Consider the following 16,401-nt stretch of genomic DNA (forward strand, 5'->3'; position numbering starts at 1 on the left):
ACTTGGCCTCCACTGCAGTCTGTGGCAAAGCATTCCACAGATTCTCTGGCTAAAAAATTCCTCTTTACCTCTCTTCTAAAAGGTGACTCCTCAAGTTTGAGGCTGTGCCCTCTAGTTCTAGGTACCCCTACCATAGGAAACATCCTCTCCACATCAACCCTATGTAGTCCTTTCAACATTCAGTAGGTTTCCATGAGAACCCCCCGCCCCCATATTCTTCTGAATTCTGGTGAGTACAGGCCCAAAGCTGCCAAACGCTCCTCATATGTTAACCCCTTCATTCCCAGAATCATCCTCGTGAACCTCCTCTGGACTCTTTCCAATGACAACCGTCCTTTCTGAATTATGGGACATAAAAATGTTGACAATATGCCAAATGCGGCCCGACTGGTGTCTTTAAAGCCTCAGCATTAACTCCTTGCTTTTATATTCCATTCCCCTTAAAATAAGTGCCACCATTGCATTTGGCTTCTTTAACACAGACTCAACCTCTAAGTTAATGTTCTGGCAGTCCCAAGTCCCTCTACACCGCTGATGTTTGAACCTTCTTCCCATTTAGATAGTAGTCCACACTATTGTTCCTTTTAGCAAAATGCATTACCATACATTTCCCAACACTGTATTCCATCTGCAACATTTTTGCCCATTCTTCCAATTTGTCCAAGTCCTGCTGCAATTGCTTTGCTTCCTCAGCCCTACCTACCCCTCCACCTATCTTCATATCATCTGCAAACTTTGCCACAAAACCATCAATTCTATTATCCAAATCACTGACAAACACCACTAGTCACCGGCAGCCAACCACAAAAAGCCTCCTTTATTCCCACTTGCTGTCTCCTGCCTGTCAGCCATTCCTCTATCCATGGCAGTATCTTTCCTGTAATGCCATAGGCTTTTATCTTGTTAAGCATCTTCATGTGTGGCACCTTATCGAATGCCTTCAGAAAATCCAAGTTAATGACATCCACTGCCTTGCTTGTTACTTCCTTGAAGAATTCAAACAGATTTGTCAGGCAAGATTTCCCCTTACAGAAACCATGCTAACTTTGACTTATTTTATCATTAGTCTCCAAGTACCCCGAAGCCTCATCCTTAATAATGGACTCCAACACTTTCCCAACTACTGAGGTTAGACTAACTGGTCTATGCTTTCCTTTCTTTTGTCTTCCTCCCTTCTTAAAGAGCAAAATGACATTTGCCATTTTCCAGTCCCCTGGGACCATGCCAGAATCAAGAGATTCTTGAAAGATCATCCCCAATGCATCCATTCTCTCTTCAGCAAACTCTCTTAAGACTCTGGTCCATCTGGTCCAGGTGATTTATCCACCTTCATACCTTTGAGTTTGCCTGGCACATTTTCCTTTGTAATAGCAGTGGCATTCACTCCTGCTCCCTGACACTCACAGACCTCTGACACTACTAATGTCTTCCACAGTGAAGACTGATGCAAAGTGCCCATTAAGTTCATCTGCCATTTCTTTGTCCCCCATTACTACCTCACCAGCATCACTTTCCGGTGGTCCAATATCAACTCTCACTTCCCTTTTATTCTTTATATAACTGAACAAAAATCCTGCTTTATATTATTGGCTAGTTTTCCCCATATTTCATTTTTTTTTCCTGTCTTGTAGCTTTTTCCAGTTGCCTTTTATTGGGTTTTAAAAGCTTCCTAATCATCCAACTTCCCACTCTCTTTTGTGACCTGATGTGCCCTTTCCTTGGCTTTAGTGCAGTGCTCAACTTCCCTTGTTAGCCATGGTTGCCTACCTCTTCCATCTGAGAACAACTTGTTCTGTGGGACATATCTATCCTGCGCCTTTGTGAGGTATTCCCAGAAACTTCATCCACCTCTGCTATCATCCCTGCCAGCATCCACCACCAATCCACCTGTGCCTCCCCCTCTCATGCATCTATAATTCCCTGTATTCCATTGCGATACTGATACATGTGATTTATGCTTCTCACTCTCAAATTGCAGTACTGAATTCAATCATATTATGGTCACTGCCTCCTGAGGGTTCCTCTACATTAAGCTCCCTAATAAGTCCTGGGTTATTACACAACACCCAATATAAGATAGCTTTTCCCTGAGTAGGCTCAAGCATGAGTTGCTTTAAAAAGCCATCTCATAGGCACTCAACAAATTCCTTCTCTTGCGATCTGAAACCAACCCGATTTTCCCAATCCCATTACGTACTGAAGTTCGCCATTACAATTGTGATATGACCCTTATGACATTCCTTTTCCAGCTCCCTTTGCAATCTCAACCCCACATCTTGGCTACTATTTGGAGGTCTATATATGATTCCCATACTTTTTTTTTTCACCTTTGCAGTTTCTTAACTCCACCCACAAAGATTCAACATTCTCTGACCTTATGTTACCCCTTTCTAAAGATGTAATTCCATCTCTTACCAAAATAGTCACACCACTGCTTATGCCTTCTTGCCTGTTCTTTCGATACAAGGTATATCTTTTGATGTTAAGCTCTCAACTATGGCCTTCTTTCAGCTACGACTCAGTGATGCCCACTACATCATTCTGATCAATCTCTAATGACACCATGAGTTCATACACCTTATTCCGAATGCTACATGCATTTAAGTACAGCACCTTCAGGCCTACATTCTTCACCCTTTTAAATTTTGCCTCTGTGGCACAATTTAACTCTTTGCTCTGCCTATGTGCCCAATCATTGGCTTGTCTTTCCTTACATCCATGTTATACCCAGCATCTACTTGTAAACCTGCTGGCTCATCCTCATCTCTGTCATACTGGTTCCAACTCCCTGCCAGATTAGTCTAAGCCACTCCCAACAGCTCTAGTAAACCTGCCCGCAAGAATATTGGCCCCCTTGGGAGCAGACTTAATGGGTCAAAGCCCTAATTCTGTTCCTATATCTTATTGTATTATGCTCTTAAATTATTTGAAAGGAGACAATAAATATGAGGGGTGATTGATAAGTTTGTGGCCTAAGGTAGAAGGAGTCAATTTTAGAAAACCTAGCACATTTATTTTTCAACGTAGTCCCCTCCTACATGTACACACTTAGTCCAGCAGTCGTGGAGCATACGGTTCCCGTCCTTGTAGAAGTCGGCATCTTGGACGCCATTAGTTTCAATTTGATCATGGACAAGGATAGATCTGGTCCTAGGGTTGAGGTTCTGAACTGGAAGAAGGCCAAATTTGAAGAAATGAGAAAGGATCTAAAAAGCGTGGATTGGGACAGGTTGTTCTCTGGCAAAGATGTGATTGGTAGGTGGGAAGCCTTCAAAGGGGAAATTTTGAGAGTGCAGAGTTTGTATGTTCCTGTCAGGATTAAAGGCAAATTGAATAGGAATAAGGAACCTTGGTTCTCAAGGGATATTGCAACTCTGATAAAGAAGAAGAGGGAGTTGTATGAAATGTATAGGAAACGGGGTAAATCAGGTGCTTGAGGAGTATAAGAAGTGCAAGAAAATACTTAAGAAAGAAATCAGGAGGGCAAAAAGAAGACATGAGGTTGCCTTGGCAGTCAAAGTGAAGGATAATCCAAAGAGCTTTTACAAGTATATTAAGAGCAAAAAGATTGTAAGGGATAAAATTGGTTCTCTTGAAGATCAGAGTGGTCGGCTTTGTGCGGAACCAAAGGAAATGGGGGAGATCTTAAATAGGTTTTTTGCATCTGTATTTACTAAGGAAGCTGGCATGAAATCTATGGAATTGAGGGAATCAAGTAGTGAGACCATGGCAACTGTACAGATTGAAAAGGAGGAGGTGCTTGCTGTCTTGAGGAAAATTAAAGTGGATAAATCCCCGGGACCTGATAGAGTGTTCCCTTGGACTTTGAAGGAGACTAGTGTTGAAATTGCGGGGGCCCTGGCAGAAATATTTAAAATGTCACTGTCTATGGGTGAAGTGCTGGAGGATTGGAGAGTGGCTCATGTTGTTCCGTTGTTTAAAAAAGGATCGAAAAGTAATCTGGGAAATTATAGGCTGGTGAGTTTAACGTCAGTAGTAGGTAAGTTATTGGAGGGAGTGCTAAGAGACAGAATCTACAAGCATTTGGATAGACAGGGGCTTATTAGGGAGAGTCAACATGGCTTTGTGCGTGGTAGGTCATGTTTGACCAATCTGTTGGAGTTTTTCGAGGAGGTTACCAGGAAAGTGGATGAAGGGAAGGCAGTGGATATTGTCTACATGGACTTCAGTAAGGCCTTTGACAAGGTCCCGCATGGGAAGTTAGTTAGGAAAATTCAGTCGCTAGGTATACATGGAGAGGTGGTGAATTGGATTGGACATTGTCTAGATGGAAGAAGCCAGAGAGTGGTGGTAGAAAATTGCTTCTCTGAGTGGAGGCCTGTGACTAGTGGTGTGCCACAGGGATCAGTGCTGGGTCTATTGTTATTTGTCATCTATATCAATGATCTGGATGATAATGTGGTAAATTGGATCAGCAAGTTTGCTGATGATACAATGATTGGAGGTGTAGTAGACAGCGAGGAAGGTTTTCAGAGACTGCAGAGGGTCTTGGACCAGCTAGAAAAATGGGCTGAAAAATGTCAGATGGAGTTTAATACTGACAAGTGTGAGGTATTGCACGTTGGAAGGACAAACCAAGGTAGAACATACAGGGTTAATGGTAAGGCACTGAGGAGTGCAGTGGAACAGGGGGATCTGGGAATACAGATACAAAATTCCCTAAAAGTGTCTTCACAGGTAGATAGGGTCATAAAGAGAGCTTTTAGTACATTGGCCTTTATTAATTGTAGTATTGAGTATAAAAGCTGGAATGTTATGATGAGGTTGTATAAGGCATCGGTGAGGCCGAATCTGGAGTATTGTGTTCAGTTTTGGTCACCAAATTACAGGAAGGATATAAATAAGGTTGAAAGAGTGCAGAGAAGGTTTACAAGGATGTTGCCGGGACTTGAGAAACTCAGTTACAGAGAAAGGTTGAATAGGTTGGGACTTTATTCCCTGGAGCGTAGAAGAGTGAGGGGAGATTTGATAGAGGTATATAAAATTATGATGGGTATAGATAGAGTGAATGCAAGCAGGCTTTTTCCACTGAGGCAAGGGGAGAAAAAAACCAGAGGACATGGGTTAAGGGTGAAGGGGGAAAAGTTTAAAGGGAACATTAGGGGGGGCTTCTTCACACAGAGAGTGGTGGGAGTATGGAATGAGCTGCCAGACGAGGTGGTAAATGCGGGTTCTTTTTTAACATTTAAGAATACATTGGACAGATACATGGATGGGAGGTGTATGGAGGGATATGGTCCGTGTGCAGGTCAGTGGGACTAGGCAGAAAAAGGTTCGGCACAGCCAAGAAGGGCCAAAGGGCCTGTTTCTGTGCTGTAGTTTCTGTAGTTTCTATGGTTCTATGGTTCTATGGACCTCCGGAAGTGGTCTACAGCAGGGATGATTGATAAGTTTGTGGCCTAAGGTAGAAGGAGATGAGTTATTAACTTCAAACTTTCTGCATTTTCACTCAAAGAGTTGAACTGGACGTGTATGGAACGAGAACTGTATAACTCATCTCCTTCTATTGTAGGCCACATGCCACGATCTTATCAATCACCCCTGCTGCAGACCACTTCTACAAAGATGGGATCCGTATGCTCCACGACCGCTGGATGAAGTGTGTACATGTAGGAGGGGACTATGTTGAAAAATAAATGTGCTAGGTTTTCTAAAATTGACTCTTTCTACCCTAGGCCACGAACTTATCAATCACCCCTTGTCGAGAAGTGAATTTAAATTAAGATATAACTGAATCTTATGTGAACAATAATTATTACGGATATTTACAAACAGATGCTTCAGAAATGGTACTAGTATCTTAGGGGTGAGATTCATAATGTCTGATTCAACATTAAAAAGCAGTTGAGAATAAAGGATAATATTTCAGTGTATACAGATGAAATGACAGCTGTACTATTCACTTTGCAGTGTGTGGAGGAAGGGAGACTGATGAGAGTTGTAATATTGTCTGATTGAAGCACAAAAATCACTAAAAGATTTACATTCAGGGGCAAGACCGGTCGTTATGTGTGAGATATTGCTTACTGCTTGTCACACTGCGGGAGTTTAGGGGAGCAAATGAAGGTCCTCCACTAGGGGGCAGTGTTCAGGGCTTCCTTCATCGTGTCAGTAGCTTCCTCTCAGTGTTCACTACTGTCAGTCATGCAAGTCCCAGGTGGAGACTCAGGAACACTGTCGCACTCAGATGTAGAAGGATTCTTCATTTCTTGTTTCCATAACAATTTTGGTTTTGGCAGTCAGCGAGCTCAACCCCTGAACCCACAGGGCCAGTGGACCACTCTTACCCTTCAACCTGTCTGGCGTGGGTGACCCTACCAAGAGTCAAAGCATAAAGCCCTGACTCCAGCCAACTTAGCTCTCTGGCTCATTCAGGCACGCAAGTCTCCAAACCACAACAAGGTTGTGGGCCTCTTGGAGGATGTGTGAGATAATACAAACCTCACTTAGACTTGAAATGTTGGGATTCCACCTGTGTTTTATGTGGATTCCAGCACCTGCTGGTGTTCGAGGGAATGAGGAAGTGAATTAGCGAAGGAGAAAATTAGACCAGTGGATAGGACATTCATATAAATTACAGGAAAGAAGAAATGAAAAACATTATTACAAGTGAAATCAGTAAAAGTGAAGAAAACAATGGAATGACGAGAAAACAGGAGGACATCTTTATAATATCCAGAAAGAAGTGGGATGGTTGAGGAATGCAGGAAAGAAGAGGAGGGAGGAGGTGATAATATTGAGATTGAGCTTTGGGCCACAGGGTTAAATTGTACGTTGTTTTTAAATGAAGAAACACAATAATGGGAGGTGTCAATATTGTAATCAGCAAGAAACGGTTGAGCATATACTGGTGATGAGTCCAAGATATAATCAAGAGAGGAGGTGGTTGATTTTAAATTTATCACAGAATAAAGTGCAGTTTAATATTAACAGCATTTTGCAGAAAGGATCAAGGATATTGTTTTAAATATGTAGTATAGTTCCTTTAGAATACAGGTCTTTTTTAAAAAAATTAGATACAAGTATATAGGATTTAGATATCCAGACCCACAATCCAGTTCAGAAGGTGGCTGTAAAGCACTTTAATGCTGTTTCCCAACCGCCATAAGGCCTCAGAAGACGAAGAGAAAGAAGGGATTACCCGATACTCGGCAGTGAAGGATTCGCTCCAGGCCCTGCTTCAACCTCTCAGTCTGTCCATTAGTCTGAGGATGGAACTCCGTAGAAAGACTAGGGGTAGCCCCAAGCACCTTGTTATATGCTTGCAGAATATGGAGGGGAATTGGGGACCTCTGTCCAAAACAAGATCAGTGGGAAAATCATGTATACCGAAAACCTGGTGAATGATAATTTCTGCTGGTAGAGGTTGAAGGCGGCCTTGAGGGTCAATTTCTTACGGTCGTTCCAGATGATGATTGGGTACTTAGCCAATGCCACCACTCCTCCAGTGCCAAGTTCACCACTCTAATATCAGGGGCATCAACCTTAACAATGAAGGTTAGCTCGGGATCAGGTGGATGCAGAGTTGGGGCAGTAAGAAAACAGTTCTCCGACTCTTGGAAAGAATGGAAACCACCTGGTGTCTTTTCAGTCAGATTAGTCAGAGGGGCTACTATTGAGCTAAAGTCTTGAGTAAACTTCCTGCAAAAATTTGCAAACCACAAAAACCGTTGAGGTTGTTTAACAGAAGTGGTTGGAGGCAAGTTTCACACTGCATGGATTTTTTCAGGGTCTATAGGAAGATTTCCTTGGCAGATGACAAATCCCCAAAAAGAAACGTTGGGGATGTGGAGCTCACTCAGTCTTCTCTACTTTCGTGAACAGGTGATTCTTTAACAGACACTGAAGAACCTGCCTTACATGTTCCTCCCAGGAGGTCAAAAAACCAAAATATCTTCGAGGTACACAAGCACGAACTTGTTAAGCATTTCTCTCAGAACGTCATTAACAAATGTCTGAGTATCAACTGGAGAGGGGATCACTAAGTATTCATAATAACCTGTTCGATGTCTTCCACTTGCTTCCTTCACGAATACGAGTTAAAACTCTAAGCGTTCCTCAGGTCCAGTTTTGTGAAAATAGTTGCCCCTTGCAACAATTCAAATGCTGTGTTAACTAGAGACAAGGAGTCACGATTGTTAACTGTTATTTTGTTTAAGTTCCTATAATCTATGTTAAGTCTCAGGCTCCCATTTCTTTGGTTTCAAAAATTAACCTTGCTCTCGCTGGAGAAGTGGATGGTCCGAAAAAAACCCACAAAGCGAATTCCTCATGAATATATTGCTCCATGGACAGCCTTTCGAGTCCTGATAGGGAAAAGAGTCTTCCTTGTGATGGACAGGTCCCTGGCAATATCTCTGCGGCACATCATAGACCCAATGGGTCGGTAGTATGCTTGTCATCTGTTTACTAAAAATTTCAGGAGGTTGGAATACTTGGCAGGTGGTGGGAAGGGGAAGGGAGGGGATTTCTGAGATCATCATAGCTCGCAAACTTGGGAATATCAGTGTTAAGTCTTTCCTGAATTATTTCTAATTGCTCGATCTTACAGCTGTTATTGATGGCTCATTATCTCATTGTTAAACACTTTGCTTTCGTTATCAGGTCAGCCATTTTATATTGGAATACTGGGAGGGGGGTACTTTCCTGAGATCATCATGGGTCACACACTTGGGTATGTCAGAAGTCGACTCGGAAACATGGGTGACAGACTCCTGGGAACTTGGGAAGGTTCTGGGAGTCATCTTATGACAGCTGGAAGCCCAGCCCTGGATACTGCCATCAGATCAGTCTATCACAGGGAAATCTGGTGACAACCACGGATGCCCTAAGAGGACGGGGATACCAGGGGAATAGATAAGGTGAAATCAGAGCATTTCAGAATTGCCCTCTATCCGAGAATGCAGGGGCTCAGACACATGATCCAACTTTCTTGGCTCAAGTGGCCAGAGCTGACTGAAAATCGAATCCTGCTGGATCGCAGTCATGTTGCATCTTCAGACCCAAGCGCAGGATCACATGAAGACCCGGGTTAAACAAAACTTGCAATTTTATTAACAAAAGATACAAAACAAAACAGTAGAACTTATAAGGACTTGGATACTTGGCCAGCACTTCACTAGGCAAGGGTCAGGGCCGCCGAGACCTAAAGGTCAAAACAAGTGGCGAAAGCTCAGCTAATAACACCCCAGACTCTTGACAAGCTTACAAATAAACATTCTGATAGGAGACAAAAGTCCAAAGAAACTTAGTTGTACATCTCCAAAGCCCCAGGGAGAATTAATCTTAAATACAGTACATCCATTCTTCACTAAATATATTTAAGAAACAGTTAGATAGGTTTTTACATAGTAGGGAAATTAAGGGTTATGGGGAAAAGCAGGTAGATGAAGCTGAGTTTACGGACAGATCAGCCATGATCTTATTGAATGGCGGGGCAGGCTCGATGGGCCGGATGGCCTACTCCTGCTCCTATTTATGTTCTTATGTAACTGGAAGTATCCAAGGACAATTGCAACGTACATGTAAACTAGACAAAGACAAACTATTACACTGAAAATCACGAATTGTATCAATACATAAAAAAATCACACCAAAAAGCTTAGAGCCCTCAGAATATTTTACTGATGACCCGAGGTTGTCATGTTCTATCTAGGTTGCCTCCAACCTGCTGGCATGAACACTGATTTCTCTAACTTCCAGTTTCCCCTCTCCCTTCCCTCTTCTTCAATGCCCCACTCCTCCCTCCCTTTCTCCCATAATCCACCCTCCTCTCCTATCACATTCCTTCTCTTCCAGCCCTTTGCCTTTTCTACCCATCACCTCCCAGCTTCTTACTTTATCCCTCCATCTCGCCCCCAACCTTGTCTTCACCTGCGTCCTCCTACCCCTCCATCCATCATCTTCATCATCCGTTCCAGTTCTGATGAAGGGACACAGCCTGAAACGTCGGTTGTTCATTAATTACTAAAGGTGCCGACTGACCTGCTGAGTTCCTCCAACATTTTGCTCTGGATTTCCTGCATCTGTGGGATCTCTTGTACTTATAGTGACATATATGTACTTTGATAATATAATAAATTTAGACCATAAGATATAGGAGAACCATTGAGTCAACTTCACCTTTACATCATGGCTGATCTAGCCCCAATTTCCTGCCTTCTCCTCATACCCCTTCATGCCCCAGCTTATGCGTGGATAAGCGCCAGGTGAGAGATCAGTGAGGAGGATCGAATAGACAAGGAAATGATGGAGAGTGAGATTCCTGCAGAAAGCGGAGAATGGGGTGCAGGGGAAGACGTGTTGTGTGGTAGGATCCCTTTGAAGAGGGCAGAATAGTGTGCTGGATGCAGCTATTTGTGGAATGGTAGGTAAGGACAATGGGAACTCTATCCCTGTTACAGCAGCAGGAAGATGGGATGAAGGTGATGTTTGGGGAATGGAGGAGATGCATCTGAGGGCAGCATCAATGGTAGAGAATGGGAAACTCCATTCTTTGAAGAAGGAGGACATTTTCGATGTTCTGGAAAGCCTCCTCCTGAGAACAGGTTGGGTGGAGACAGAGGAACAGGAAATGGGAATGGCATTTTTTACAAGTGGCAGGGCGGGAAGAGGTTTAGTCAAGGCAGCTGTAGGCTTATAAAAGATATCACTAGGCAGTCTGTCTCCCAAGTGGAAACAGAGAGGTTGAGAAAGGGGAGAGAAGTGTCAGAAATGGACCAAGTGAATGTAAGGGCAGGGTGGAATTTGGACACAAAGTTGACAAAATTGATGAGCTCAGCACGGGTGCACGAAGCAGCACCACAGCAAACATCAGGGTTGCACAGAAAGAGCTGAGAGGCGTTACCACTGAAGGCCTGGAACAAGGACTGATCCATGTAGCCAACAAAAAGGCAGGCATAGCTGGGAGCCATGCCCTTTTCCATGTATGACCTTACAGCTTCTCACTCCCTCATCCACCTTCCCCATCACCCGGCTTCCCCTATCACCTACCAGCTCGTCTCCTTCCTATCCCCCCACCATCTGAACGGGGCTCCTTTCCCGTTCTGCTCCAGTCCGGGTGAAGAGTCTCGGCCCGAAATGTCAACTGAATTCTTCCTCTCCATCGATGTTGCCTCATCTGCTAAATTCCTACAACATTTTGTGGTGTGTGTTGTTCTGGAATTCCAGCATCAGCAGAATCTCTTGTGTTTCTGTATAGTTTTGCTCACCCTGTTATAATAAATTAGAAAGATTGCAGAAGAGGAGTGCCAGGATTTTGGCTGGATTTATGGTATTGGCAACATTTTAAAACCAGCCAGACAAACACACGGAGAGGAGAGCTTTAGAGGATTATGGACCAAACGCAGACAACTGGAACTAGCCCGCTGGGCAACAGAGTAGCATGGATATTAGGCTAAAGGTCTTGTTTCCGTAAGACCATAAGATATAACTGCAACATATCTTCCCAACTATGTTCAGTGTTGAGACTGATAAAGGCCAGCATGCCAAATGCCTTCTTCCCTTCTCTACACGTAGTGTCACTTGCTGCGAACTCCACACTCAGGTTCCGAGGTCCCTCTGTTTCACACCTTCCCGGGGCCCCACCATTCACTGTACGACCCCTAACCTCCCATTAAACAGGACCCGGCAAGTATGGGTGAGGAAACGGTGCCTGCAGGTAAATCTACATTTGGGAAGCAGTAGCTGTTTAAGGGTGAAGTAGCGAGAGTTCAGGGTCACCATTTCCCTGTAAGGGGGAAGGACAAGGGACGTCAAAGACATTGACTGAAAGACGAGGGAAAGTGTAGGAAGCACTGAAGAATGGGGAGCATAATATTAGATTATGAGGACACGCAGTCCTCTTTTATTGTCATTTAGTAATGTATGCATTAAGAAATGATACAATGTTTTTCCAGAATGATATCACAGAAACACATGACAAACCAAGACTAAAAAACTGACAAAAATCACATAATTATAACATATAGTTATAACAGTGCAAAGCAATACCATAATTTGATAAGAACAGACCATGGGCTGGTAAAGTCTCAAAGTCTCTTGAAAGTCCCATCGTCTCACGCGGATGGTGAACCTCCAGCGCCGCAAACTTGCCGATGCAGCATCCTGGAAGCGTCTGACCACAGTCCGACTCCGAGTCCGTCCGAAAACTCCGAACCTCCGACCAGCTCTCCGACACCGATGTAACAAGCACCATCTCTGCCGAGCTCTTCGACCCCGGCCCCGGCAACAGGCAATAGGCAAGGTCGAGGATTTGGGGCCTTCCCCTCCTAAGATTCTCGATCGCACAGTAGCAGCGGCAGCGAAGCGGGCATTTCAGAAGTTTCTCCAGATGTTCCTCCGTGCTTCTTCACGTCTGTCCCCATCAAATCAGGATTGTGCACGGCAACCTACTTCACAGATACGATATCATTCAGAACAGCTGTGCACGCTGCGTCGCGCCGCAATCTTCTCCTCCCTCCTTCACGTGGAGGACGTGGGTGAGTTGGGAAAGTATTAAAATAATTAGAAGGGTAAAGTGGTGTCCCAATATACAGTAGTGGCATTGAAGATTAATGAAAACCTCTAGAAGTATTATGTTAATAGGTGGTGTTTTAATTTTATTAATAAGAAACAGGATGGGTGAAACCCAAGTGACAACCTGTATGTTGGGCCAGAGGATGTGGGCAGGGCTTGAAATGATCGTGTCTCATCTGCATTCAGCAAGGAGATTGGAGATTTCTGCTTGGGCAGTGAAATTCTGCAGCATGCTATGATTTAAGAGAAGGAAGTATTAGCTGGGATAAAGTAGATAAATGCCCAGGGTCTGATGAGATGTATCCCGGAATGCCGTGGGAGACAACAGAGGAGAGCGTTGGAGTCCTGATAGAGATAGTAAATATTGACCGGCTATAACTGAGTTGCCAGGTGACGAGGAGACATCAAATATGTGATCTGAATTCTCCAGCTCCTGAACCTGGCCTGTTAGAAGCTGCAGGTGAATACCTCAGGGACACTGGAGGTCTCCCAGCCTTCACACATCTCGGAAGAGGAGCATTCCACTATCTCATCTGGCATCGTCACTGTGTATGGGCTGCGCCCCTCCTCGCTGAAGCCTCAACTCCCTGCTCCAATACTAGCCCACTCACATAATTGCTGCTCCACTTACACCCAAGTTCTTTTTTTTTGGACCTTGCCAAATGCTTAATTATGCACAATCCAATGTCTCCTTGGGGACTGCGGCGTGCAAAGTGCCAACTGCCCCACTCGCTGCTTTTAAACTCTCTCTGTCTCTACACAATCCAATATCTCCTTGAAAATTGCGACACCCTAAAGGTGCCGACTGCCCCTGCTCACTTCTTTTAAACTCTCCGCGCATCTACTCAATCCAACGTCTCCTCGGCCCCAGTGGCGTGCCAATGATATATTGGTGTTACAACGGAAATTATCTGTTCACATAACATGAATAACATGAAGACAATTGACAAGGTCTATCTCCAAATTGCTGCTTTCAAATGTCACCCCTACACTGAACACATGTCTAGGTTATCATTCCTATGAGTGGGGTGGTACCAGACTATCCATTATCTCCAATGCCACATTCAAAGATCAATGGTACTCAAGTAACACTCACAACACGCTGGAGGAACTCAGCAGGTCGGGCAGCATCCGTGGAAATGACCAGTCGACGTTTTGGGCCGGAACCCTTCGTCAGGACTGTAGGGGGAAGGGGCAGAGGCCCTATATAGAAGGTGGAGGGAGGGTGGGAAGGAGAAGGCTGGTAGGTTCCAGCTGAAAGTAGCCCTCCGCTACTTTCTGGGTGGATGTCCAATCCCTATACACCTCTATCCCCCATGAAGAAGGCCTCAAAGCCCTCCGCTACTTCCTGGATAATAGACCTCACCAGTTCCCCACCACCACTACCCTCCTCCGGTTGGCGGAACTGGTTCTTACACTCAATTTTTCACCTGGAACCTACCAGCCTTCTCCTTCCCACCCTCCCCCCACCTTCTTTATAGGGCCTCTGCCCCTTCCCCCTACAGTCCTGACGAAGGGTTCCGGCCCGAAACGTCGACTGATCGTTTCCACGGATGCTGTCCGACCTGCTGAGTTCCTCCAGCGTGTTGTGAGTGCTGCTTTGACCCCGGCATCTGCAGAGTATTTTGTGTTAATGGTACTCAACTGCTGGTGAGTTGACATTCACAGCAGAAGTGATGAGTAGTAGTGTTTGGGATTATCGTACACAATTCTTTTGCCTTTACTATCCTGCAAAAAGTTTACAAAAGACATCAGTGGGTGAAGGACAACGTTTCAGACGAGACAGCTTTAGTGTCTATCATGATCTCTGTCGTCAAACTGCTACAGTGAAGCTCAACCTAAGCTAAGAGAATAAATCCTCATCTTCTATCTGTTCACAGTTCAGGCATCTGGACCCAGCTTCAAATTGCCCACCTGTCTACCTGTCAGTATCATTATTGGGGGGAGGGGTATCTGGGGTGTCAGGGAGGGATAGCACCTCTGGTGGGGGAACATGTTGTGTCCTTTTCAAGATGGTTAGTCCACCTTTGGTCCCCACCTGGCACTCAGCTCTCACCTGTGGCTCCCCGTAGCTGTTTGCATGCGACAGCGGCCACACCCCGGGCAATGGCTTCGACAAGCCGGCTAAACCAGGTGAGGGTAGCCGACGGGTCTCAAACCCTCGGTGAGATAGGGAGTTGTCTATCCCAGCATGTGAAGACAGACTCCGGCGGATTGAGCAGACAAAACCAATGGAAGATCCAACAGTCAAGAAGGCGGTCTCTGCAAGCGTCGTGGAACGCGTAGAGCAGGACAAGACACAGAAGACGTCCTGGTCATCCACTGCGCCTAGTCCCATCTCCAGCCGTCTGGACTCTGCCTTGCTGCTGGATCCAGATGGGAATTGGGAAGAGAGAGTGAGGCTGACGCTGCACAACTCTCCCTCACTTAAATCCAAATCACGTGCTAGTCTCAACACCATCATAATGGTGTCGAGGTCCTCATCGACGTCGATGATGGACGAACATCATTATGGGACAATACTGCCTGTTGTCAATCTATGATGTGACTCAGTGTGTCTCCGTGCATTGCTACAGCTAAAAAATTCTGAACACGTCCCACTGTTGTCCGAGGAGCACAAGGTATTTACATGGTTGCTTCCGAAGACTTTCTGGTCACTGTGACCCTGAGGTGGTTGACAGTGGTGAACTCAGCAATGGCGATGGCACTGAAGGTCAGTGGTAGATGTTTCTGACTTTCTCGTTGGAGACGGTTGAAATTGGTAGAGCGAATGCTACAGGTCACTTGTTACCCAAGACAGAGGAGTTCGTTATCATCGCACACACAGACAGAATAAAATAAACAGTGTTCTTATTTAGCAGAGGACCCAAAAATCAGATGACGTTCAACAAAAGTGGTTTGCTAAAGAACCAAAATTGACGCAAGGATTTTGTTTTGGCGTCTTAATTCACTGGAAATCGGATCCATTTTATGCTTCAATCTCACCTATTCCCATTAGCTACAGAGGTATGGACATCGGACCTAAGTCTCAATGTTCCACCCCAATGGGTAGGAAATCACATTACTTACTTATCTGAAAGATACATTACAAATGCTTCATTTGCGATAAAGGCAGAACTATTTTTTTTTTGCCCGTGTCCCAAATCCTTAGATTTAGATATCAAGATCTCAGCTGTGCTTTGGATGTCCATTGCACCCATTTCTGGAGCCCTTTGCCCACTGAACACATACGCACCTTTTGGCACAACTTTGGACCCGCAGCACCTGCACGCTTGATCCACTGCGACAGTACATTCTGAAGCTCAGAAATTTTGGGGTAAGGACAGTGCCATTGAGAGTGTTCACAAGCCTCTCTGTCAAATAGTATCATTCAGTCAATCGTTTGAGTCATAGAGAAGTACAGTACAGAAACAGGCCCCTCAGCTCAGATAGTCCTTGCCGAAACCATTTAAACTGCCTACTCCCATCGATCTGTGCCAGGACAATAGCCCTCAATATCCCTACTATCCATGTACCTATCCAAACTTCTCTTAAACATTGAAATCAAGCTCACATGCACCACTTGTCCTGGTAGCTCGTTCAACATTCACACCACTCTGAGTAAAGAAGTTTCTTCTGATGTTCCCCTTAAACTTCTCACCAGCCAATTTAACACAGCAAGCTCCCATAAGTAATAGGCATTGTGCGCGTCGACAGTCAAATCCAATGGATTTTTTTCTGTCAATCAGCTTACGAATGTAGCTACTCTGTCATTCATATGCATGCCCCCCAGATTCCCTGTACTCTTATGGTTTAAAGGTTCATTTTATTGTCAAAGTATGCATGTACAATACAACTCTGACATTTGTCTTCTCCAGATAGCCA

Source organism: Mobula hypostoma, chromosome 28, assembly GCF_963921235.1.
Source record: "Mobula hypostoma chromosome 28, sMobHyp1.1, whole genome shotgun sequence".
NCBI classification, from domain to species: domain Eukaryota; kingdom Metazoa; phylum Chordata; class Chondrichthyes; order Myliobatiformes; family Myliobatidae; genus Mobula; species Mobula hypostoma.